The sequence below is a fragment of the Gorilla gorilla genome, chromosome 21 (assembly GCF_029281585.2).
Source record: "Gorilla gorilla gorilla isolate KB3781 chromosome 21, NHGRI_mGorGor1-v2.1_pri, whole genome shotgun sequence".
NCBI classification, from domain to species: Eukaryota; Metazoa; Chordata; class Mammalia; order Primates; family Hominidae; genus Gorilla; species Gorilla gorilla.
The window spans coordinates 28,697,735-28,724,962 of record NC_073245.2 but is presented as its reverse complement, the minus strand read 5'-3'; the positions used below and the strand labels follow the sequence as shown (position 1 = coordinate 28,724,962).

Sequence of the window (27,228 nt, the reverse complement as noted above, 5' to 3'; positions counted from 1 at the left end):
CAGCACCCAAGAGTCCACCCGTCCTCACAGACTCTCAGCCAGCCAAGGCCAACAGGTGCCTGGAATGCAAAGATTGGTAACTCTTCAATTGTCTCCAGCATTCCATTTCCCTTCTCTGGGAAAGATAAAGTCAGCTCCAAGGAGAGTCCTTTCTGGCCCCTATAAGTAATCAGCATCTTAAGAAGACACTGTGTCCCCATCTCCTGTGTCTGGACTGTGAGCAAAAGTACAATGCATGGTATTAATTACCATAACGGGGAAGAGCAGTGTGGTAGGTGTCTGTCCCCCAAGAAAGGGGGCAAGGGGAGGAAGAAGTATTGGGAATGGTATCAAAACCCCCAGGACTAAGTCTGGATCTTCTTTGCTGGCCAAAGTATCAATGCTCCCCACTAAGTGACAACAAGGAGTAGAATTCCTAGTCATCCCAATGGGGCTTCCCTCAGAAACACCTCTAGGATTTTGAGTCTCTTCACATCCATGCACAAGGCACCTACATTTTGGTGAAGGCAGCTGACATTTACCCTGATGAGTGACAGGCTGAATTATGTTAGTAACCTGGTAGGAAAAAAACCCTTGATTGACAAAAACACCCCCCTCATCTTTGCTGAATTTGTGTTAGATTACTTGTACAATGCAATTTTCATGATGAGAATTAAGGTAAACATGGGGCTCAGAGGCTGACAGATAAATTGAGTGATTTTCAATTATTAAATCAAGATCAGGAACATTCCTGGACAAACAAGCAAAGAATGCACTTGACGAAGCCTGAAAAGAAAATGCCCCCATTGTCACTAGGAAGGTCAGACCATCAAGATAAATGCTTGCATTTTAGGTTCAATCAATGATTCACAGAATGACTATGCCAGAGGCAACCCCACTCCACCCACACCTGTAAATTCAGACACATCCCTAAACATGTGAGGATCTAGACAAGTGAACTTGAGGATAATCCAATGCTTTGGCACCAACTGGCTTCCCTCTTCTATAACAAAACAATCCAGGTGGGAGAGCCACACACAAAGATGCCAGTTGTCTAGAACCGACCACAGTACCCAGCTGCCTGGAAGGAGCAGAGTAAGGAGGCTCCCAGTTCTGCTGGGTGTCCGCCTCCATCTTGGAAGATCTGTCTGAATCCTAGGGATAAAATGTCACACCAGACACAAACCAAGACCTGGGAATGAAAGAAAACACTGATGATATCGGGAGGTTTTTTGTCGGACATCTGCTGAGCAGTTAAAACCAGGAGACTGAGGATACACTGGCGTGGGGTGATGGTGATACTGACCATCATCACCCAGAGAAATGAGAGATGTGAGCCTCTGTAAGCAGAGGGTGACTTGGGATTAGGCTCTAATGCTGAGCCCAGCCCAGGAACACCTCGGAGAGTTCAAAGTGAGGCTATTACAGCATCTTACTCAAAAAACGAGTGGAGCACCTTAGAGAAAGAGCATCATTAAAAAGTGGCTCCTGCCAGGTCAGCTTGGAGACCTGGACCCAACAGAACTCAACCTGACAGAAACAAATTATTTAAACCAGTGACATCAGGACAGAGGCTAAAGCATATTGCTTCAAACTATTTGCTTATGAACTACAAATAAAAATATAAATCCATTTATCACCCATTCTGAGGTAGGAGGTGGGACTCGACTCAAGAGTTGGGGCTCAGACACTGGACCAAACTGAGGACTAGCTAAAACAGGGTTCAGGTGGAAGCAGCTTTCCATCAGACACGCCCATCAGTGTGCCACTCCAGTTACTACTGCCATGGCAACACCACGGAGTTACTGCCCCTTTCCATGCTAATGACCTGGTGACCCAAAAGTTACTATCCCTTCCCTAGAAATTTCTGCATAAACCACCCCTTAATCTTTGCATGCAATAAAAAGTGAGTATAAATATGACTGCAAAACTGCCCTGAGCTGCTACTCTCTGCCTGCGGGGTAGCCCTGCTGTGCAGGAACAGCCACAGGCCTGTAACACCACCTCTTCAATAACAGCTGTTTTCTTCTACTTCCAGCTCACCAGGGTTCTTTCCTGGGTAAAGCCAAGAACCCTCACTCACGGGCTGAGCCCCATGTAGGGGCTTCCCTGCCCTGCATCAATTCCGCCACTGAAAGAACAAAAGAGGGGGCATGCCAGTCACATTTCTATTAGTTAAGGACTGCCTTGTTCCGGGAAGGTTGCTGACAGCTTGTGGATTTCCTCCCTTGGAAATCTTACACAGAAATGAAATAGATCCCCATTTATTTGGAAGTGAAACAACATTTTCAAATATTTTAAATCTTTCCAGGGGAGGGAAGGCTCCTGTTTTTAGGTCAATTTGAAGAAAAATGAAAGTGTATACAATATTTAGTGCCCACTACAGATTCTAAATCACATTCTAGGTTACAAACTTGATACATAAACTATGGCTGAGTTGTAAGGTGATATTCACACATTATAGTTCATCTTTATAATAACTACTACTTACAAATGAAATTTTGAACTTTTTGTTATTAAAAAGTTAAACTCTGGAAATCTAATCACTTAGTATGAGCCAATTTTTGAAAAAACGATGAGTATTATGATAGAAGAACTGAGGTCTTGGGCAATAGAATTCTCCATGGCCATTCTGCTCAGAAGGCTGAGGGCAATAAATATCATCACCCCTCTCCCCAAGTCACACACAAAATACAAAAATTTTATGAATACAAATTTCACAAAGGTGTCACTGCCCACACACCACAGTGGGAGGTACCCATGTGCCTACCTGCCCACGCCGCCCCACCTTCTTCTTTGCTCATGGAACTCCTCTTTAGTGGATTGTTCTCCACCCAGCCAGGTCCTTCCTACGGGCTCCAGTCTAAACCATCACAGAGCTCATGGGGCTTTCCTCTTGCTGGTGTTGGCTGAGACAAAGTACATGATGGAATTCTGGCCAATGAACGTGAGAGGAAGTTTGCCAGGGGCTTCCAGGAAAGTCTTAAAAGGGGGCAGGAGATAGGGACATTCCCTTTTCCGCCTTTGATCATTGCTGTGTGTCTCCATGCAATGCCTGGAAATGTGGTGGTGACTCTAGGACCACGAGGGAAGCCAACACACTTAGAAAACTAAATGGAAAACAGGAGGAGTCTGAACCCTTGAGGACACTACTGAGCCACTCAATTGACAGAGCCTGACCTCTAGCACTTGGTTATGTGATCTAATACATGTCCTTATCATTTAGGCCAGTTTATCTTTTGATACCTGTAGCAAAAATATCTGAACTCATAGAATCATTAAGTGTAGGAAGCAATAGGTTAAAATTCTTTTCCTCTACAATGGAGCTGCAGCACGCATGAATTTGAGGTATGTAAATTCACCTGTAACAATCTCTTGTGTTATTAAATAATTCTCAAACAGACTATTATACCCTGCACCGACAGAATTATACATACAAAACCAAGTGTACTATAGTGTGGATATCAGAGCTGGCTACAGAAAATAACCTGCTTGGAATATGATCATTTGTTCCTGTGATCAGGCTAGCCACGGGCTCTATTCCACAAATTAAAATTTTAGAAACACAGAATTCCTTGGAACATTCCTGCTTTTGTAAATGCCTTGGACAGGCAGTGTAGGTAAGACTGGCTAAGGTTCCTGAAATATACTTATTATTATCATTAGCCTCTATGTCACTGGTATGGAGCCAAGTAGCAGGGACAATAATAGCCAAGATGACCACAATGGCACCAAAGCATCTAATGCAGGGGCTCTAGACTAGAGGTGACTTAGCACTCCTCCTGTCTCCTGCCTTCCCCTGCCCCTCTAGACATTGGCAGTCTCTGGAGATATTTTTGGTTGCCACAGCTGTGGGGGCACACTACTGGTACCCAGTGGGCAGAGGCCAGAGATGCTGCTGAACATCCAACAACACACAGGACAGCCCCTTCCAATAAAGAATGTTCTGCCCCAGAATGGCAAGAGTGGTGAGGCTGAGAAACTCTGGTCTAAAGTGATATGACTCTTTCCACAAGCCAGAAACACACAAAACTTCATATCATTAACTGAATAATGGAATCTTCTGTATTTATTTAGATGTTGTTTCTATGTGTTTTGACTTTTTTTGTCTTTTTTCCCTCTCTTATGGTGCTGACTTTTCTGTGTGTTTTAGGTCCAGAAAAATAAGACAGTGTTTTCAGATTTTGACAGAAACTGATAAATAAATTTGGGGCATGCTCCAAATCTGCTGTATCTGAATGATGATTTCCAAAGCACCAGCCTGCCATTTACCTGGCACTTCTACACTGAAGACAGCCCATTCCTTAAAACCATGTTTTGCGGTCCCAGCAGGTCCACCTCCCTGCTATGATGTCTCTTATTTTACTCAGCAGGGAAACTGAGTGTGCCCATGATGAACAAGCACAGTCCCCAATAATACAGCTGGATAGTTCACACTCTAGTCATAAAATTGATGCAAGTGGTAAATGAGTCAATAAAAAACACATTCCATCTAAGCCAAATGAACCGAACATAAGACTGTAAATCTCCATCAACCAGGCATCAACTCAAGAAAAGCTATCAAACATGATGCAGTATCTTAATAAATGTGAACATAAAATCTTTCCCCTCCCACCTCCACAACCATCTTAGTCTCCTTTACTTAAAGTGCAGATGTCCAATTCCATATGCATTGCTCCACTTGGCCCTTTCTGTGCCATCTCTGCTTTTTCAACACTGGCTCCTAGCCAAGTGGCCCGGGCATGTTAGGATTGTGCACAATGCTGAGTGCCTGGTACTGCCAGATGGGCAGGGCCCAACTCCCAGGAACCCCACGCCCACAGACTACGGTGCCAATTACATCTACTGGAGCTGTGAGAACATGCAGCCATGCCAAAGGAAAGGGCATAGGGAGAGGAGAGTGGGGGTGAGGTCTGAACTTGGACAGCATGTGCACTCAAGGAGCCACGAAATCAGATGGGCCTGAGGAGTCCAGCCACCCTCGATGGTGGCTAGCACAGACCGAATGGCATCCAGAGCCTGGCTAACCTATGTGGGTCAGAGGAAAACACTGCCAAGGTCCTCATGGAGCCCCAGGGTTGCCCTGACTTAATTCTGGGGAGCGGCCTGAAGAGACTGATGTCTCTCATCTCCCACACTGCACAGACCCGGGTGTGACCCAGCCACCTGTCCTCTTCCAGGACAGAGCGCAGGGCTGGAGCTGAAGGAGGAATGCCACTAACTACCCAGCCCCCACAGCTTCCCATCTGTGTCTCCACAACCACTCCAAAACACCTTCACAGTCTGTAGAACATATCTAAAATAAAACTTAAAATAGGAAACAAGCCTGGCTTTGAAAGTGGGAGGAAAAAAAACTTCCCACAAGAAAACGACCAGGCCCAGACGGTTTTACAGACACAGTCTACCAACATTCAAAGAACAGATCGTTCTAATCAGATATGTTCTTCTAAAGCAACAGAAAAAAGAAAGAGATCCTCCCAACTCATTAATTTTATGAGGATAATATTAATTCAATTACAAAACTAGATAGTAATAGAACAAAAAAGGAAAATGATAAACTAAGCTCACTTCTACATAGATACAAAACTCCTAAACAAAGTATTAACAAACTAAAATCTGGCGAAATGATGATATACTATGACCAAATCTGACTTTTGCCAAGAAATGCAAAGATAGTTTAACATTGGAAAATTAATCACTACATTAACGAGTGAAGAGGGAGGAGGACCATGTGGCCACATGAACAAATGAGCATCACTCAGTAGCCACACATGCTAAATGCCCTCAAGAAACTAGGACAGAAAAAAAACGTGCTCAAACCTGTTAAAAAAGGATTTATTGAAACAAAATAAACTTATAGCAGTCACCATCTGGATGGTGAAACAATAGAAGCATTGTCTCTAAAATTAGGACAGTCTGTTCGCGCCACTTCTGTTGGCATTATACTAAAGTACTCGACAGTGCAGTAAGACAAGAAAAGGAAATAAAAGCCATAGCGGTTGTCATGCCAGAAGCAAAACTGTCATTAATCTCAGATGGCATGACTATCTACATGGAAAGTCCAAAGGAATCTGCAGGTCACAGATTATAAAACATTAGGGTGTTTAACAAGGTTGCTGGATATAATATCTAAATTAATGTGTCTTAAGGAAATCATAATTGAATCATACTTTACATGTTAACAAAAAAATTTTTTTTTGAGACAGGGTTTCACTCTGTCGCCCAGGCTGGAGTGCAGTGGTTTGATCTCGGCTCACTGCAGCTTTGACCACCCAGGCTCAGGCAATCCTCCCACCTCAGCCTTTTGAGTAGCTGGGACTACAGGCACACACTGCCATGCCTGGCTAATTTTTGTATGTTTTTTTTGTAGAGAGGGATTTTGCCATGTGGCCCAGGCTTGTCTCAAACTCCCGGACTCAAGCAATCCACATGCCTTAGCCTCCCAAAGTGCTAGTATTACAGGTTTGAGCCATGGTGCTTGGCCAAAAAACTTTTAAAGTTACCTGTTGGGAATAGAAATAAGAATCTGCTGATAAAAACACTACAAATGCAACAGAGATGCATTTGAAGGAAAAAGGTTAAAACAGAATAAATTAGACAGATATTTCCTGAAAATCTTATGAAGGTAATTCAGGGACAAAAGCTAAGTTTATCTTCTCTAAGGAAGGAGGCCTACTTTCGAAAAGTTTTTCTGCAGGTAGGTGCAAATGAGGTTACCTAGTTAGTATTAAGTATATTTTATGTCTGATCTGCATTTATGTTATTATGAAATGTTCTCTTAACAGTCAATAGTAGAAAACCAATTGGTCATTTTCCTCCCTACTAAGCGATACACTTTTTCAAAGTTACACTAGAGTCTTGAAAATAAAAATGATTACAGGTATGGCCTGAGTGTGGCATATACTCCACTAGATCTAGTGCTTTACAAACCAGCCATGGTCTTCATGCAAATCCCAGAAGAAACTCTGATGTTATTTACATGTAAGAAATACATCCAAACAGTTCTCCTTTTATACCAGTGAGGCTGATATCCAAGCTCTGAAGAAAATCATTATCTGTTTGTTCTGTAAGGAATCTTAAAAACTGCACCCCTTACTGCCTCAGGCTTTTAACTGAGTAAATGTAGCTGTATTTTGATAAATGGTGATAACAATATCAGACTCAAGAACCAGATTTCTAGAATGTCAACAGATTTCAATTGCCTAAAATGCCCCAACTCTGACAAAATAAATTATTATGACAAAATGATTAAAAATGCCTTGCCACAGAATTACATAAAAGTAAGTGTCTTAAGTCACAGCCACCACCAGAAGCTGAACTGCTGTCACCAAGGGACAGGAGGGGCACGCCCAGTGGGGAAGCAGCAGCTGTCCCTCTTCTGCCATGTGTAGCAGCAGTACCACTCGGAGGCTTGACTCACCCCTCGCAGTCTCCAGGAACTCTTCATCTGGAGAAAGAGCTGAATCCACAAACTATGCACTGGTAACCACAAACAAGGCCTGTTTCCACAACTTGGGTCCTCATAATTACTAGGTTTGCCATAATGTGACATTCTACTAATCCCATTTCATGTAAAGGCTCCAGCCATTCCAGCCACTCCAACTGATGGGACAGTTTAGTGGCTAATTCCTCAGATGCCATATTTTAAGGACTCACCTACAAAAACTGGCCTAGGCCAGGCCTTTAGATCTGCACTAATAAGAGGAACTCTGCCTAATATACTTTTAGGAAATAGGTTAGGGTAGGAGGAGATGTGGAGAAATACATGAATAATCAAGATACACAAACGCACACACACACACATATATATATATACACACACACACAGAAATATACATAAAAAATAGACAATCCCCAACTTATAAGATTATTCAACTTTAAGATGGTGTGAAAGTAATAAGCATTCAGTGCATTCCTTGACTTAGGATGAGGTTATATCCTGGTAAACCCATTGTAAGTTGAAAACATACAAAGTCAAAAATGCACTTTCGACTTCCAATATTTCAATTAATTATGGCTTTATCGAAACAAAACCTCATCCTAAGTCTAGGAGCATCTGTACAAAACGGGGAGACCATGCTCCCCCAAGGAAGGACAAAGGTTTGTAGCTCTCTGCTCAGGGCAGAAGGTGTGGCAAGTCAGGCTTTTGGTCCAGCCTCCAGCCAAGGCAGAGGACAGAGCTACCACTCCCCTGACATGCCTAACTCTGGATTCTTATGTGGGCCAAAGGGAACATAAAATAAGTTCTCCTTAACTTAGAGAGGGCTAATTAATAGCTGGTATCTTTCTCTTGAACTACAAGCCAATCTCTTTTTAAGAATGTTATGAACCTAGAGGGGTGTGTGTGTGCATGTATATGTATAACATTATATTAGATAGAACCATACAAAACTGAAGTATTTGTAATAAAAATGGTCAAAAAGCAGCAAATTCATATGGTTCAACCTTATATAATCTATATAGCATTGCATAGTACACATTATCACAATTATATACTGGCAATAATATAGATGTATTACACAGATGATTGTTGCCCTAAAGGCAGCTCTTTGCTCCACAGTTCTAATTTTTCCAAATGTAAACAAGTCTCCCCCTCATTATCCCATACATCCTCCCTCTGGAATCCCAGGCTCTATCATCCCACACGGCCCCAGCAAGTGCCACAACTTGCGGGGATGGCTGCCTCTGGTTGCCACACTGGCCCTTGAAGGCCGCTGCCACCTGGAGGTAACAGCACCCTATGGTCACACAGTCCTAGTGGTTGTCTTTCAGAAATATGAAAGAATTCTCCAATTAACTTAACTAATTAATAAACATAGATCTCCAGCTTTTTATCCAAAATAAATATCTTTAATAAAGTAATATTACTGGAACCTTCAAAGCTCATTGTTCTTCTTGAATATTTTTAAAGAAATAAACCCAAGATTGAGCAGGATAAACTGGTAAAGACTGGTTAAGAAAAATCTAACTCTAATCTTAAACTGAACCTAAAAACATTTGGTTTTCTTTGGCTGTTTCCCAAGAGGCTCCCAAACCTGTTTCCTTTTGAACCCAGACAGAGCCCATCTTTTGGCTACATTTTCCTAAGTCTTTTTACCTTCTAAATCTTTAATCCTGGACTGTTAAATACTATATTTCTTTTCAGTTTAGAGGAGAATTCTAACTAATTTCTCCACATCCACTGGCACACTCTGTAGACTGAGTTTTTAATTAACATGCAATGGCTGGTTAATGAGAAGTTCTAGCTGATCACATTTAGCTTAAGCTCTAAGTTTTCTGAGGGGACAGTCCAAAAGATTAAAGTAACAAGAACTCTTGCAATCAAAGACCCAGAAGAAAATAAACTGGTTCCATTACAGAAGATGAACCACAGTCGACCTTTGAATAACGCAGGTTTGAATTGTGAGAATCCACTATGCATAATTTTTTCAATAAATATGCTGGAAAATGTTTTGAAGATATGAGACAATTTGAAAATTTGCAAACTGTGTAGCCTAAAAACATGGAAAAATTGAGAAAAAGGTATGTCATGAATTTACTATGTATAAACTATACATAGACACTAGTCTATTTTTGTCACTTACTGCCATAACATATACATAAATCTATTATAAAAAGCTAAAATTTACCAAAAACTTATACACAGACTGTACATGGCACCATTTGCAGTCAAGAAAAATGTAAACACATGTAAAGATGCAGTATTAAATCATAGTAGCTGCATCAAACTAACTGTGGTACACACTGTACCACTGTAATCATTTTGTAGCCACTTCCTGTTACTACTATGGTGAACTCACCTGTTGCAAGAATCCACTTAAAACACCATGTGATGCTAATTATCTCCCGTGAGCAGTCATCTCTCCAGCAAATTGCAGATTGCAGTAAAAAGTGATCTCTCCTGGTTCTTGTGTATTTTTCACTGTGTTTAATGCAATAACTTGAACCTTGAATAACACTGTGAGACCCAAACAAAGTGCCACTAATGACACTGGAGGTGCTCCCAAGAAGCAGAGTAAAGTTACGACATTCCAAGGAAAAGCTGAATTGCTTGACTGCTTGATGTGTACCTCAGATTGAGGCCTGCAGCCGCCGTCCCCCACCATTTCATGATAAATGAATCCAGCATAAGAACCATTGTAAAAAAAAAAAGTAAATTCATGAAGCCATTGTTGCAGCTATGCAAGAAAACATAAAAACCTTACCCTTTTTGCAAAATACAAAATATGTGTTAATCGACTATTGATGTTACCAGTAAGGCTTCTCTGATCAACAGTAGGCTAGCAGTGGGTACGTTTTTGAGAAGTCAAAAGTTTTACTTGGATTTTCCACTTAGTGGGGAGTTGGCACCCCTGACCTCCACATTGTTCGAGTCAAGTGTACTCTTTTACCTAAATTGAAATTTACAACACCACAGGCTGGCCTATCTTACTATTTTTAAAAGACTGTGACATCTCCCTTCTAAAAACCTTTCAGGATAAACAATAAAGAAAAAATAAAGCCCTAAATGCCTCCATCAGTTTAGATTTACTCCTTCTATGAGCTAGAAAGCAGACCCTGGACAAGTCCATGGGCCTCCCGTGAGACCCGGCAGCCACCTGCGTGGTGGTATGTGTCTCCTGGTGAGAGTCGGACCCCAGTGAGGAGGGGCTGGTGTGAAATGATGCTGCTTCCCCAACCAGTCAGACCCCACGTGCCACAAACCTGAATCCAGACACACTGTGGAGCTTGAGTTCCTTCCTCAGTCTTAAACCATTATTTCCCCTTTCTGGGAAGTGGGGAAATGTTACAGCCTTTTCAAGGAGAGAATCCAAATGCTTCTGGGATATCAAAGGTTCAGATCCTGAACCAATATTTGGAGGAAGTGTGTGAAACAAACCCCATGGGTTACATTTGCTGCAAAACACACATGGCTCTAAAATAGATGAAGAAGGTACCATTGAAACATGCTGGGTGCTGGTGAATCCAAATGCCTGAAAAGTAGTTTGAAGCTTCTAGCAAACCAAGAGCACAGCAGGATTGGTCTTTCCTTAGCACAAACTCAACAGTACAGTAAGGGGGTCCAACCTCAAATCACTCAATTTGTGTTTCAAACATGACATAAACTAAGCCCAAACAAGAGTCAGTGCCAACAACAGACTCCAGCTACAACCAGAATATCTGCATGCTGGAGACTCAGCACCCGACTCCTCCCGAGATAAAGCAGCGCAAGACATGAACCTGTTGTTTGCCCAGAATGTGAAGCCTATGAATGACAACCTGACACATGAGCCTTTAGAGTTTATGGGAAATGTTTCCATGTGAGTCCAAATAATTTGTCACTAGGGATGCAAGTAAAACCAGCATTGCCAACTTTTGGTTAGTCACCATTTTATAGATTACATCCACAGAAAATCTCAGAGTTTCATTTTAAACAATGGTTTCCATCTCTTACCCCACCAGAATAGAAATACTAATTCTATGCTTTACTTTGTGACTTGGTTTAATTTAGCCTCCTCTTCTGATGTTTGTTTCTCAGTCGATGGCCATCCCACCCCAAATGCACCCGGTCTCGTCTGATGCTTCTCTGACCGTGAATGCTATAGCCCAGTACACGGCCAGACACCACTTAGCAACCACTGCAGGACAGGGAGCTTACAGGGAGCCTTCAAAGGGCCACAATCCAAAGATGAAGCAGATATGCAGAAGAGTTCCCCAACTGCTAGGGTGGGTGGGGAGGCTGACTCAGCCTGGAGCACACCATCAACAACAGGGGTCCCAGTCAAGGGAGTGATCTGGGGGAGCAGGCACCCTTCCATAATGTCCCTGGAGTACAAGTTTAGGGACAGGGCTTGCTGTGTTCTGACCCTGGGGGAGATGGGGTGGGGGAGGGGACAGTGTATGACAGGAGTTGGTCACTACTCAGGACTCAGGGATGACACCCACTCAGGGTGGACCAATGGCAGATGCAGCAAAGGCAGAGTCCCAGCTGGCCCAGCCTGGTGTCCAAAGTCAGGGTTGGTCCTCAGGCTGTCACTGAGATACAAGCAGGGACAAGGCCTGCATAGCCTAGAATCTAGGAAAGACCTGTGCACTGGAACCAGAGACTTCTTAAAAGCCCTGGACAATAGACATTCGTTCATATCACCAATGTCATATCACCAAACACAGGCGTTTGGCTGAAGGGGCAGGAGTGTTGGCACCCAGTTTCTCCTTGGGGTACTGAAGGTATCACCTATTGAAAGAAATCTTCTAGTTGAAATAGGAAATTAGTTTTGCCCTGAGGAGAAATTTTTTAAAGCTTCTCCAGGACTTGGATGATTCATCAAAACTAATCTTCTTACCTGCTCCTCATCTGAGAAAGACACCAAGAGAAGGGGCCTCAGTGCTCCTAAAGGACAGCCTCACTGTGTCCCACCTAGAGGATGGCCTTGACCCTGGTTCCAAGCAGCACTGCAAGAGACGGTGTCTGTCAATTCCACCACCCCGGATCTGTGCTTCTTCAGAAGCCTACATGCACAGGGGCCACAGAAATGAACAAAGGAAAAAACTACTTATCCTAACTAGTCTCCTCTACCTGTGAAGAGTAGAGTCAATGAAAAGTCCTAAAACTAGCTCCAAGGAGAAGGAAACTTGAAGAAAAATAGAATTATCCCCATAGCAAGAAATCATCAGCACAGAATGTGGGGATTTATGTTAATAAAAACAGCTTGAACCCAAGCATGAGAACAAGAAGCCTGATGAAACAGTACCCCAGATCAGAGGAAATAAACAAACACACAAGTGGTTGGGAATGGGAAAACAAAAAAGGTTATTTGGTCCAAAAATACATATCTAGTACAGCCTTCTTGTTTCACAGGTTAGAAAACCAGGTCCTAAGAGGTTAAACGACTTGGCAAAATAATTTGCTCTGTGTTTACCTAATAGACTCCCCTTTCTCATCCTGCCTTTCCTTTGACCCTAACAATGATGAGGAAGGGTGGGTAGGCCTCACAGTCACCCCCATCTGACAGATGGTGAGCTAAAGCGTGCAGACCTTTGGGCCTTCCAGGTCACATCTCCAGGAGACGGTGGAGTGCAGGCTGGAGGTCAGGGCTCCTCAGGTCAGACCAGGCTCTGGATGAGAACCCAGACCGTGCTGGGCTCTGGGCAGCTCACCTGCGTGAAGGCAACAGAACATCCAAGAAGGACCGCTCTATCCACAACCACACTATGTCACAACAGGAGAGCAAAATGAGGGTATAACCTGCCCTTGAGGAGAGAACATCAAGAGCTGCCGAAGACACTGAATGGTCTTCAGTGCAGGCTTCAAGAATGGGGATAACTATATGAGCAGAGAGAAACCTTAGTCTAGAGAAAGTGCATGAATGAAGAACCAAGGTAAGTAAAAGAATGTCCAGGGAAGACCAATGCAGAAAAAAACAGCCTAAGGCTTGACAAAAGAGGAACGGAGGATATGGTCAGAAGACGAAGGTGGGGACGTGAACCCAGGCTAAGGATCCTCCAAATCCTTTTCTGTGCACCAGGGACCTGCTCCAGTCTCTGGACCAAAAACACTGAGCAGCTCAACCAACGCAGACACCCACAGCCACTACCATCCTGTCAGGTCCCTTCCAGGGTGGAATATTTCTAAAGGAAGCAGGAAGCAGGGCTTGCTCATCCAATCAAACTGGAGAATCAAGCACTCAAGCATGCATAGAAACCCTGGGAAGATTTTAACAAGAGGACATTTCTGAAGGAGCAAAAAGGTTTGGGGAAGAAAACAGCAACCTAAAAATAAGCCTTTTAAAGTCATTAGGTGCACACCTATAAAGTCAGACACTACATGAAACAGCTCCTGAAATGCCAAGAGGACACACACTAGACAGAAAGAACAGTTGGCAGAGGAGCACAAAAAAAGGCATCTTTCAAAGAGTGACCTCTGCAAAAGATGCCCAGAGGGCCAGCCTCAGCAGGAGGCCATGGGAGGGGCAGCAGAGGCTGTGGCGAGCCCCGAGAACGGCTCTCCAGCAGCCCCTTCTGGCCAAGGCCAAAGGAGGAAGGAAGGCTGGGAAAGTGGAAACCCAGGACAGGGGAGGGAAAGAGAACAGGTTAAAATGGTAATCCCATTACAGAGAGATCTGGTGACAGTCAAACCATGAGAGCCTTGCCAGATGCCTCTGATGAAACTGGTACCTTATGTGGCAAGGTAAGGAGGGGAGTCTGTACACGAAAGGATTTGGTGGGGCTGAAGGAAGAAAACATTCCGGTGTCCACACAGCTACTGGTAAAATGGGTTCTGCGTGAACCATGTAAGGTCATGATTGTTCTATGCTTAGAGCAAGCCACAGTAGAGAAGTATCCGGTAAGCTTGTGGATCCCAAATATGTGCATTTGGGGGTTTTATTTCCACTGGGGACCTTTGCAGACACAGTGGGCCCACTGCTACTTTATTGAAAAGCCTGTGGGAGGGAATTACCTTAATTTATGGCATGTGTCTCCATTGTTAAGATTTCGTTTTCATATGGGATCTCGGGTCGAGCTCCATGCTGACTTATGATCCGATGATTCCATGGTAAATGAATAGCCAGCTAAAACACAAGTGAGAGAGACCACTGCGGGAGCAAGGACAGTCTTGCTGACATCTGATCATGGGCTCAGAGTCACTACTTCATCCTGGCTTCCCCCCCACCCCCCACCCCCACCCCCACAACACACACACAGTACTTATGAAAATGATATCATATGTGTCCTGTGGTCACAAAGGAAAGAATTTCAAAACACAATTGCTAATGTTTATGAGCTTATTCTTGTGCTAATCCCTGTGGAGAGCACAAAAAATTACAAACAAGAACCCCCGGCTCAAGAAGTTTGGAAAGCGAAGACTTAATCACTGTAAAACAAAGATGAAACACTGGTAACAGTATGCCACTGAACACTAGAGTCTCTAAGTACTCTAAGGAAAAACCCATGCAGAATGGAGTTGATGAAGAAATATTTGTGGAAGAAGTTAGATTTTTTTTTTTTTTTTTTTGAGACGGAGTCTCCCTCTGTCGTCCAGGCTGGAGTGCAGTGGTGCCACCTTGGCTCACTGCAACCACTTCCACCTCCCAGGTTCAAGCAATTCTCCTGCTTCAGCCTCCCACGTAGCTGGGATTACAGGCACGTGCCCCCCAACCCCCGGCAACCTCCGCCCCGGCCTCCTGGCTAATTTTTATATTTTTAGTAGAGACAGGGTTTCACTATGTTGGCCAGCCTGGTCTCAAACTCCTGACCCCAAGTGATCCTCCTGCTCACCTCCCAGAGTGTTGGGATTACAGGCATGAGCCACTGCATCTGGCCTGAGCTGATTCTTAAATAAGGTTTCTACCTAAATAAGCACAATGAAGCAGGAAGGACTTCAAGGCAACCCAGATACCGCCCTTGACCTAGAAAGAGGACTCAGAGTAAGAACAGCTCATGAGAAAAAAAGTTACACCAGATCATGATTTTTTAAAAACACTGTCCTGACACTTCTGCTTCCGTCCCAGATGGGCCAACAGGAACCAAATTTATCCTCACATCATCACATTGAAGTTTAAAAAAAAAAAAAAAGACAAGCCTAAGAAACAACAGTTGTTAAGACACAGGACCTCAGGCAACAAAGGCCAGGAAACAACAAGCCAGGTAAGCCCCATGGGAGCTCCATCTGACCACCTAGGGAGAGTTCACAGGTCACAGTATGAGAGGGAAACCAAGGCAGAGGCTGGAGGACTTCCTGAGTAAAGGAGATGGGGTTGAGAGTCCCGGAGGCCACTCAGCTAAAGCACTCAGGACACAGTACTGGAGAGGAGACAGCTGCACAGAGGGAGAACCAGTGGAGTTGTGCAGAAGGCCCCTGGAGCATCCAGCTGAGTACTAAGCAGGTAAAGAAACTACACAAGGTCAGGAAGAGATTAGTGCTTACAACACCTGCGCTCACACAGGGCTGAGAATAGCGCCTGCTCCTACCACTCCATGGAGCTCAGGAAGGACTCACTGCAGTAGTGGGAAGAATTAGTCCTACTGAGCACTGCTCCAGACTCACCTAAGAAATCATAAGATCCAGACCCAAAGTAACCAAAGTGATTTCAAGTAACTTCACAAAAAATTCAAGTACTGTCATAGGAATACAAGAGTATCCAGTACCCATCAAGGCAAAAACTGTCTACCCAACCTCCTTAACCCTCAAATGGCCAAAGGAGAGAACACAGGGAAAACGGGCCCATGATTCAACTCACTCACAGAGCCCCTTCCTGGCTCTACACAGGAGGCATGTGGCTCTGGTGGCACTATCATCCAGGGCCAGAGGCATGTCACCGTCCAATCACATTGGTAACACAGGCCACTGTCAGCCACCTGCATTTAAGGGCTGTTGACTGAGAGGTAGTACAGTGAATCTTTCCTAAGAGTATTCTAAGCTATAGGCAAGTCTTAATTATACAGTCATTTCTAAAGTTGATATAATTTAAAATAATTAAGGTGTTCACTTTTACATTTTATAAAGCTTATTATCTTATTAAACACCATTCTGTTTCATGTGGTAGAATTTTATTAGAAACACCAGACTTATGAATAATAAACTGACTGATTAAAGATTTGAATGAGAGTAATCTCTGAGATAATTTTAAACAAGGGACATATTTTACATATGAATTCTTAACAAAAACCACGGTCACTATTTACCTTCAAACACTGTCAATTAAAAAAAAAGATCAGAATATGTTTGAAAGATTCTGAAAATACAATGTCATTTTTTATTTTCTCAAAAACTCCATTTTTTATGAAATGATCTTGGTATAGATTTATTTCATAAAACTGAATTTACATAGTTTCAATAGAAAATTTTATTAGGATAAGACATGATACCTAACCTGTCAGTTCTATCAAAATTTCTGGTTTTAGGATGAATAACCTAAATTGATCTTCATAACTAGGGTTGACCACATGTTCTGGTTTGCCCAGGACAATCAAAGTTTATACCTCTTGTCCCCTTCATTCTCAATACTCCCAAATGTAGACAATATATCACAAAGCTGCCCTATTCATAATGGAAGTGAATACATGGTGCTCTCAGAAGTCAGCAAATCCTCAAATACAAGCAGAATAAGTTATTACCCTAATACATTCTAAAATCAAAAATGAAATTAGGAGTAAGGCCCAAAGTTTCCAGATTGCCTGTTTTCTAATGGTTTTCCAAGCATTAAAAAAAAATAACTACCACTCACAAATGAAAGTGTCCCACCCCTCCCTGACCTCTAACTTCTGGGCATGAAGGTAAGTTGGAACGTCCTGACTTGTCAGCTGCTTCCATTCCCTGTTTTCATCTGTCAGGTTCCCCAGGAGAAGTTTTATACCAAGTACACCTGGGTATTATAAATTGCATCATGAGAACATTTAATTTACACAAATTCAACTACCTGGCACTCTGATAAAAAAAAGGATGACTCCAATCAGCCTAGGTATTCTGTCTCCCCAATTGCCCTTAGTGACCGTCTGCCGACAGGTGATGACCATGGAAGACTGCCCAACCATCTGGTGAGACCTGTGGACAGAACTTGCCAGTCTCAGACATAGCCATGACCTGCACCTTTAGGAGCCAGGTAGATGGTTGGTAAAGATTTTTCAACACCTTCCAGAAAGAAATGGAAGGAGGTATGGAGAGTAATACAGAAATAATGACCATGAGGGAGGGAAATGGCAACCATCTTTACCCAAACATGATGATGGTGATGAAGAGGAAGAGAAGCTGCAGCTCATTATATGATTGTATCACCCTAGGTACATACCACATTGATTTACATAAACATGCACCTTTCTGTGCAGGGCTGCCAATACAAAACCCTGGGCTTTGCAAGGAATTTGCAAAGGGGGGATCATATTTATTGTGATCATATTTATTGATCACATTTATTGTGTACAAGTCTTTTCAAAGGGTCTTATTCTATAACGGAGGCTGGGAAATAACACGCTCTGTACATCAATATGCTTGCAAAACATGTGAAGACTGACAGTCTGAACTAGTCTAACAGCAAGCACTGTTGTCCTAGAGGCAGGCAGAGATAGCCCCAGAAGTTCTACAAAGAAGGGATGCAGCAGTGGCAATCGATTAAGTGGGGAGGAAGTCCAGTCTTGAAGCTGTATTTGCATTGCAAACCCGTCGCTTTTACTTAATACAAAACACCTGTATTTTGAGCAGCCTTCAGAACTGATGGAGATGACAGGAGGTATGGGGCACTCCTGCTACCACCACGGGGGCAGGTGGGAGGGCAGTATCTCCTTATGTTGACAACAGCGCTAGAAAAGATTGCCCTCTAAGCCAGTGCTGCTCAAAGAAAGGGCAACAGACCACTGCCCGCCCTGAACTGTCTGTGCAGATCTGTGAGGAGGTAAGTATAAAAATGGGAGTGTTTAGAAATGTTTACAGCAGTTCGTGGCCGGGCGCAGTGGCTCATGCCTGGAATCTCAGCACTTTGGGAGGCCGAGGCGGGCAGATCACTTGAGGTCAGAAGTTTGAGACCAGCCTGGCCAACACGGTGAAACCCCATCTCTACTAAATATACAAAAATTAGCCAGGTGTGGTTGTGCGTGGCTGTAATCCCAGCTACTTGGGAGGCTGAGGCACGAGAATCGCTTGAACCAGGGAGGTGAAGGTTGCAGTGAGCTGAGATCATACCACCGTACTCCAGCCTGGGCGACAGAGTGAGACTTTGTGTCCAAAAAATATATATATACAATATAAAATATATATATACACACACACACATATGTTAATAATTAGCTATTTTACCTTCTTTATATACTACATCTTTGATCCAGTGTGTACTGTATGCCCACGGCACATCTCAATTGGGACCAGGCACATTTCAAGAGGCAGAGAAATGGCCCTGTCTCCCCAAGCTCCTAACCGTCCCCTAGTGCATGGGCCCAAAGCCCCGCCCACTCATGGAGAGTTGGAAACACTGGCTGGTTCTGAAAAGGTGCCCCTCACGCCACACCCTCACCAGACACACTCACAAGGAAACCTCGATCCTGGGAGGCCTGTAAGCCAGTCGGAGAGGGGCCAAGGGACAAGTCCCCTCTACTCTTCTCTTCAGCTGATCTGAGAAGGAAAGGAAGCAGCATAAGGACATGTGTGTGAGAGAGTGTGTGAGTGTGTGTGTGTGTGTGTGTGCGTGTGTGTTATCATGTACTGTAAGAGTTTCTGCGGCAAAGCCCACTAGTCCAGAGAGAAAAGAACCAGCCCTAAGACTCACCCTCAATAGTAGACAATAAGCCTGTAACACATGATGCCCGAAGAGTCTTTCTTGTGAACAGACAGCCACCAGTTCACCTTGAAAAGAGCCACTCACCCTTCCAGTTGATCAGTGCTTGCTCCCTTTAGAGTCTGGTGCTGCTGTACTGCACAGCACTCTATGGCCAGAGAAGCTGGCACGTTTCCAAGACACCCACCACCACAGTTTGGTATATTGGGTAAGACCAGGTGCATATATGAGTGAGCATGCAGGGTGAGTCCCAGACACAGAGCACTCACGGTACAATCTTGTCTACTGCAGTCCGTCCAGGGTTGCTTTACTTAAACAACAACTGTGTGTGGCTTTAAACAGCTAAGGAGCTTGTTTAAATGGAAAAAACCTTGAAATGAGACGAAACAGGTCTCTGCTTTTCCCCGAATTGATGATCATGTGCTTTATTTATCCAACGAAACTCTCTTTCTGAATATAACTGGAATCCTGACCATGTCTAAGGGAGCTAAGGAAATGGGAGTCGTCTGAACTCTGCATCTCACTATAAAGACGTTAACGGCTTACAGGTGATGAACATCCAGGTGAAAAGTGGCAAGTTACAGGGGAACAGTGAGAGACATTTGGGGCCACCCAAGAGCAGTGGCATCCTCCCCACACCACTGCTCAGGCTGAGGCTCACACTGCTATTCAGCCCCCTCAGCACACGGGGTCTCCAGGGGGCACACCTGATGGATAACGCCAACACTCAGAAAGGCTTCACCTGCTAAATTCCGAAACATTCAATTAAAATATGGAAATGCACCGCTAACGGGATTAAAAAGAACTCAATTACAATGGCAGCACTTCTTTTCAGAGTCTTAAATACCAGGACAGGGCTAATTACTGAGCACCGAGTTACACTGCTTCCTTAGATATAATTCACACAAAATGTTTTTCTGCCTAGAAATAAACTCCACTTGATCTGCCTCAGAGAACACAAGTAAAAGGTCATTTTCTGTGCTATTTTTTCAAGAGATTACCTATTAATCCAGCTCCTCAGAGGCAACTTTCTACATCACTGTCAAAGCAACGACTCTTGTTTTTTAGAGGTAGTGGGTTCTCCACCCTTAAAGAAGGCCCAATTTGCCTTTTTCTCTTCCAAATTCAACTTGAAATGCTGAACTGCCCACATTCAGGAGCAACCCCACCCGACAGGTTACCTGTTTACTGGAGATCAAAAGATGATTCTATTCCAAAAGACACTACCATAAGAAGAAAGTCTAAAGCAACAGCAAAGAGATGATATTTTATTTATTTATGCCTTCTAATTTCAATGATGCTTTTCATAAAAAGGTCTTTCCAGGTGCCAACGAAGAGCAATCCCCCCAAACAAACCTCAGTGAGGGGAGGCAAATCTGGTACCATGAACACAGGGTGTGGCGCAATTCCTACCTCTACAAACCACACAACTGCCTTGGTGTAGCCTCTGACATAGAGAAAGGGTTCCAAGCTATCTGGTCAGTAATGACCCCAGGATTCCCCACTCTGAACCAACAACTGCTGAATCTTTGGCAACGAACCAACAACTGCTGAATCTTTGGCAACAAACCACACAACTGCTGATAGCTGTTTACTTATCATTTATCCTCTTTATCCAAATCTGAGGGAAAAGAAAACTGAGGAAAGCCACACTCACTAAGCCAATCCCCTTTTCCAGTGGAGTTCTAGCTAAAGGCTTGATCAGTCATGGCTCCAATAACACAGGCAGCCAAAGAGAAAATGGACCACATAAGAAGGGTTCAAATGGCTTTGCATTCAGTAGGATACAGGCTCAAAAAACAGCAAATGAGCTTAGAATACATTGGGCTACAAGAGCAAAGTCTTCCATTTTTAGAACATATTCAAGATTCCAACAATGTTTCCGACCTTTAGCATTTTCTCTCTCCCATCTCCACATTCCATTCAGTCATTCTCACACAAAGCAGATCTCCTAATGCAGCCTGGCCACCAAGACGGTGGAATCACTTCCGTCCAGCTCATCCTTCCCACTGAGGCCTCTGCCTCTGAGCTCACCATCATGTGATGAAAGGGCTCAGATTCTTCACCATCCTTTTGGGAAGGCACAGGAGTGAAGGCACTCACCCACCACTATCAGCTACCATGGTACCTGAACCTGGCAGTAGCTTCCTGGGGACCTTTTTGAACAACACCTAAAGCTGCTCTCATTGTCCACTGGCTTGAGTTCCAACCCTCTTCTCATATTAACTATGAATTAACTGTGAGAAAGGGTACAGGCAGGGGCGGGAGTTGCTGTGGGTGGTTTTTGTGTCGGAGGGCACATTATGAATGCATGTCCATGTGTGAGGATAGTGATGAACTCAGATCAACCAATCTATAAAATTTCAAAATTACCAATTGTTAATTTGTTTCAAACTCTCCTTATCCCCTGATATCCTGAAAAGCAAAATTTTATGTTTTTAAACATAACAGCACTCCTAGTCTTCAAGTTCCTTAAAACAGCACCAATACTGTCTAGACCAGCTCTGTCCAGCCGAAGTATCTGTGATGGAAATGTCCTATCTTTGCACTATCCAGTACAGAAGTCACAAATGGCTGTCAAGCATAAGAAATGTGGCTAGTGCAAATCAATTAAATTTGTAATTTTATTTCAGTTTAGCACTTGTGGTTAGTGGCCATGCTACTGGACAGCAAAGGTCAGATAATCTGCCTTAACAACTGCTCTGAGATGGAAGCTTATTTAGTGTGACCCAAGTCTCCCCTTGGCAGAGTGTGCAGGCAAAATAGGAACCGGCATGCTTCTGGACATGCTTCCTGACCTCCTTCCCCTACCCCATCCTCTCCTTGATCATCTTCCTCTGCAGTGGTGTTTCTCAACCTCAGCACTACTGACATTCGGAGCTGGATAATTCTTTGGGGTGAGGTCTGTCCTGTGCATTTTAGGATGTTGAGTAGCAACCCTGGCCTCTACCCACTAGAAGCTGGTAGGTAGCATGTCCTCCTCCCCTACTTGTGACAACCAAAAATGTCTCCAGAGTTGTCAAATGCCCCCAAAGGTGCAAAATGGGTGAGAACCACGGCTCTAGAGATAACTTTTAAAAACAACAGTGACAACAACAAAATTTCTGTTCTTAGAATTTCTGTCTCTGCTTATTTTACAGGATGAGGTTACCCTCTCATATTTGCCTTTGGTTAGGCATCTTTTCCCCACCCCTTGCACACACCCTTTTGAACCTGAGTCCATTGGAGTTCCTGTGCCATTTTTCTAAGGTTCCTGCCCATCTAAGCACATACACTGAGTGCCCAGCTACCCTCCTGCTCAGGAGGCTCACTGGAGACCAAATGACCTGCCTGTAAAGCTACGAACTACTGGCTGGGTGCGGTGGCTCACACCTGTAATCCCAGCACTTTGGGAGGCCGAGGTGGGAGGATCACGAGCTCAGGAGATCGAGACCATCCTGGCTAACACGGTGAAACCCCGTCTCTACTAAAACTACAAAAAATTAGCCAGGCATGGTGGCAGGCACCTGTAGTCCCAGCTACTCAGGAGGCTGAGGCAGGAGAATGGCGTGAACCCCGGAGGCGGAGCTTGCAGTGAGCCAAGATGGCGCCACTGCACTCTAGCCTAGGCGACAGAGCGAGACTCCGTCTCAAAAAAAAAAAAAAAGCTACCAACTACTTATGACTACTTATGTTAATCTACCCTGTCCAGTGTTCTTAATATGAACAGACAGCCAAAGACATCGAGATATGTGGGGGCACATCTACAGCTCAAAAGAAAAAACTGAGTAGAATAAACAGAACTGACTCTGGGAAAAAAGCTACTTCAGCAAACAGAAATGAGTATTTTAAAAGTTCAGTTAGTATGTATCTTCAGAGAGCATCAAGAAAACATAATACCCCTAAAAACAAAATAAGAAAACAGAAACAAAAAAAAAACTGGATACTATGAAAAAGCAGAAATTATGATAAAAAATGAGTTCATGGATATTAAAAATTGCTTGCCAAAATTAAAAACTTAGTAGAAAGGTTGGGAGATTAATAATTTCAAGTTTAATAATTGCCCCATGGGGTTAAAAAAACAAATGGAAAAAGAATGGAAAATACCGAGAAAGTTTAAGAAAAATGACAACCTGGGAGGATTATCAACTGGTCTCTAGGCTTTCCAGAAAGAGAGAAGAGAAAAATAAATGGTGAGAAAATATTGAAAATAGCAATAATAGAAGAAGAGAGCTTCCTCAAGCTAAAGAAAAGGCAAGGGAATTTAGATTTAAGAAACCTAGATTACCAGAAAGGATGAAAATGGGACACATCTTCATGAAGTTTGAGGACACCAAGATCAAGACAGGTCTCCACACGACCCAGAAGGAAAAAAGAAAAGCTCCCATCCGAGGGTGAGAATACGGTCAGTAAATAGTCCTCATAGAAACACCAGAAGCAGAACCATGGCCTTCAGAATTCTGAAGCAAAGAATTTTGAACCTAGAATTCTACATCCATACAAACTAACAGTCAAGTGTAAGGACTATAGGGACATTTTCAGATTTATTTTTTAAAAGGCAGAAGATTTACATTCTGAACATTCTTCTAGGGAAAAAAATTATTGAAAATAGACTTCAGCACAAATAAAAAAGAAACCCAAGAAAGATGAAGACGGGGGTGGGAGAATCCACAAAGCTGACCCACCCAGCAGGATAGTGAAAGGAAGCTATGGACTCCTGCTGGATGGCAGCAGCCCAGAGGGCAGGTCCAGGCAGCGGCCCAGTCAGAGGCCCCAGGAGAAATGGGTCTCATAAAACAGGACGCATGACTGACAGGGAGGGAAACCTTAGGAATATGGCAAAGGCACATCTGCTAAGAAAAACATTAGTTTGCCAATTCTTTTAAAATTTTTGTAGACAGTTCCTTTTTTTTTTTTTTTTTTTTTTTTGCCTCATTCCAGACGTGATTTCTACCCCAACAGAACTAGTGATACCTTTGTGACCAGATTCCTATCCTATGTGGCAGGCATGTTCTCTTCAGTATCCCTGCCTCAGGTGCTGACACAGAAACATCAAAGACCAACCTGCTCCTGGTCACTGTGTTGGCAGCCACAACACCTGATATTACTGAGGAGTTAAATCTGATCTGCAGTAGATCAATGTCTCTGTGGTCTCTAGTATGTACTCCAGCCTGGCTTTTCTAGCCTGCATCTAATCTAGATCTTTATTCTATAGCCCTTGCTAAATTAGCCAACTTCCCCAGTTAATTCTGGACTCAACAACTGCCCAGTCTGGGAAATGAGAAAAGGGGAAATTTAAAACAAGGATAAAGCCAAACAGCACCCAACTGAAGGGTTCAATTGTCAAGAAAATTAAAATTAAGGAAGAAGAGCTTATTACAGAGATGGAGGGAAGGGGGCGGGAGTACCATACACAGTTGTGGATTACTCAGGGATGTTGGAATGGAAACCAAAATCTTTCTTGGTTTGAAAAGATTATCAGTCCTTCCCTCTGTCTTGGCCTGAGGGACCAATAAAAGGATCTTCCCTTTCATCTTTGACCATTATGAAGGATGTACAAATAGACGCTTTGTCTAAAATGGAAGTGAATAAGAGACTCTCTAAATATTTATTATGCAACAGATTAAAATGATTGTAGACAAATTTCTCCTGTCAACAATGATTAGGTTATATAGCAAGATTTTAAAATGGACCTCAGGCATCGCACTGTATATTAGCTCTAAGCAAAATGAAAAACTCTAAATTATACTTTAAATCAACCAAGAATGTGTTCTGTTCCTATTCAGAATCATCAGCTTACTTCATGCATTTTATCTGACAGAAGGACAAATCGGCAATTCGAAAGACTTAAAGAATTACTAGGTGATTCTTTAAAAGGAGAAGCCAAAGCAAGCACACAGAATATTCATGTGTCAGTTAGTATTTACTGAAAGCCTACTGCATCCCAGGCACTGGGGCAAGTCCAGTGCTCATTTCTAAGTGATGACCTGTGTGTCAGGCCTATGTCCCACGTGGTCCCATCCTACTGCTCTCCCCGACACTGAAAGGCCAGACAGACTCCCTGGGTGCATTCAGCTCACATAGTGCAATAGAACCAAGGGCTCTGGGATGTCCCTGTCCTCCACACCACCCGCATTCTGTTGCTCCTACCTGCCCACAAGATTGCACATGAGGAAGGAAAGGCATAATGCAAAAATTCTATTGTTGAGAAGACCTAACAAGTTCAAAACATATGGCCAGAGTCTGGCAAAGGACGTAATGAATCATTAGGAACTACCCTACCTAAAGAAGACCATTTCTATTATTTCTAAAAGACATTTGCTATATGCCCCCCTTATCGGGGTGCTTGTTAGTACATCTCTTTCATCAGGAGTTCATTAAACCAAGTCCGTTAGGTAACATGTTTTCTCTCCAGCTGTAAAACTGCCCTCCAGCTACCTGTGTCTCTGTGGCCCAGAGTGCCCACCCACAGACAATGCTAGGTTCTTGTGCAAAGCACCAGGCAGGGGTACCGAATCTCTGGCCTGAATGTGTGGGAACAGAACCCTGCCAATGCCCCCATAAACAACAACTCTCTGGGGCTCACCATCCCTAATGAGAGAATCCAGCACCCTGCCATTTTGTAATAAATGAAAAATCAGTTAACATGTGCTTTAGTATGTACTGACCATCGTGAAAAATATTCCAAAAACACTATGGGAAAACAGCAGTAGCTTTTTCACCTCATAGAGTCAGGCGCTACTCTGATGCCACCTCTCATCTGTAGTCCTTTGTACATAAAGTAATTTTACAGCCAGTCTCCACACAACCCTGTCCTGTGAAAAGCCTTCCTTCCTCCCAAGGTCCCCCTTCCTCTGAGCCTTTGCTACACCCTCAAGCTCCAGGAACCTTAGTCCAAGTCTTCACTTCCCCAGACACCCTCCAATCGAATCTCAGTCCACTGAAGCCCTGACTGCCACCTCCACCATGCCACTGACGCCACGTCAAAAGGGTCACTGTGGGTGTGGAAGCTGTGGAATAAACAAGTACATATTGAGTACCATGTACACCACTCGGGTGACGGGTACACTAAAATCTCAGAATTCACCACTATGTAATTCATCCACACAACAAAAAAAATCCCACTTGTATCCCAAAAGCTATTGAAATTTTAAAAATCAAAAATTAAAAAAAAAAAAAAAGGTCACCACTATTTGCACAGGAAAATTTTCAGGAGGATATACAATGAGGAGAATTTTATTTTTTAATAATCTGCTCTCTTTGAATTTTCTAACCAAGTGGATGTTCCTTTGATTTTTAAAAACATCAACAGAGGCTACTGAAGACAGTCAAATGATGAGCCACTAAAAAGAACCTGTGTTTTAAGAAGTCCATTTAAGAAATGTTCTCTTGAGAAACAAACAAATAGTAACTTTCCAGCAGAGAAACCTGACTGATACCATCTTGACCAAGTGAGTGATCAAGGTCAGCATCAGTAGTCATGAGACACATCAATACCATGTGCCCTGACATGGCACACCAAGGACATCAAATTCCCAAACTAAGGGACATTCTAAAAAATAACTGGCCTGTGTCTTCAGAAGTATCAAGATCGTAAGATTGGAGGAGGCTGAGACACACCTAAATGAACGTGGGATTCTAGATTGGATTCTGGACCCAGTGGGACAATGGCAATATTCAAATAAGGCCTGCAGATTCATTATTAGTTAATGCTATGTTACCAATAGTAACTTACTGGTTTTGATCACTACTACAGATATGTGAGATCATTAACATTAACATTTCCGGAAGCTGGGTAAAAGGAATATGAGAACTCTTCTGGTCTATTTTTGCAACTTCATTAAGTCTGGAATTATTTCAAAGTAAGTTTAAGATACATATGTGTACACACACGTACACACACACAAACACACACAGGATCACTCTTGACTGTGTGGCCAGCAAGCCCAATGGCACTTTCCAAATGCTCACCTCCTCAGCCTCTTACAGTGAGACAGCATGGAGCTGCCCTTCTAGAAAGTCTCTCCCA

General features: G+C 43.3%; 1 protein-coding gene across 1 annotated transcript in view; it reads right to left on the bottom strand.

The window, feature by feature from the left end:
• The window catches only part of DTD1 (D-aminoacyl-tRNA deacylase 1), a 171,549-nt gene that overhangs the window by 37,753 nt on the left and 106,568 nt on the right, over positions 1 to 27,228 (bottom strand). The window lies entirely within an intron of this gene.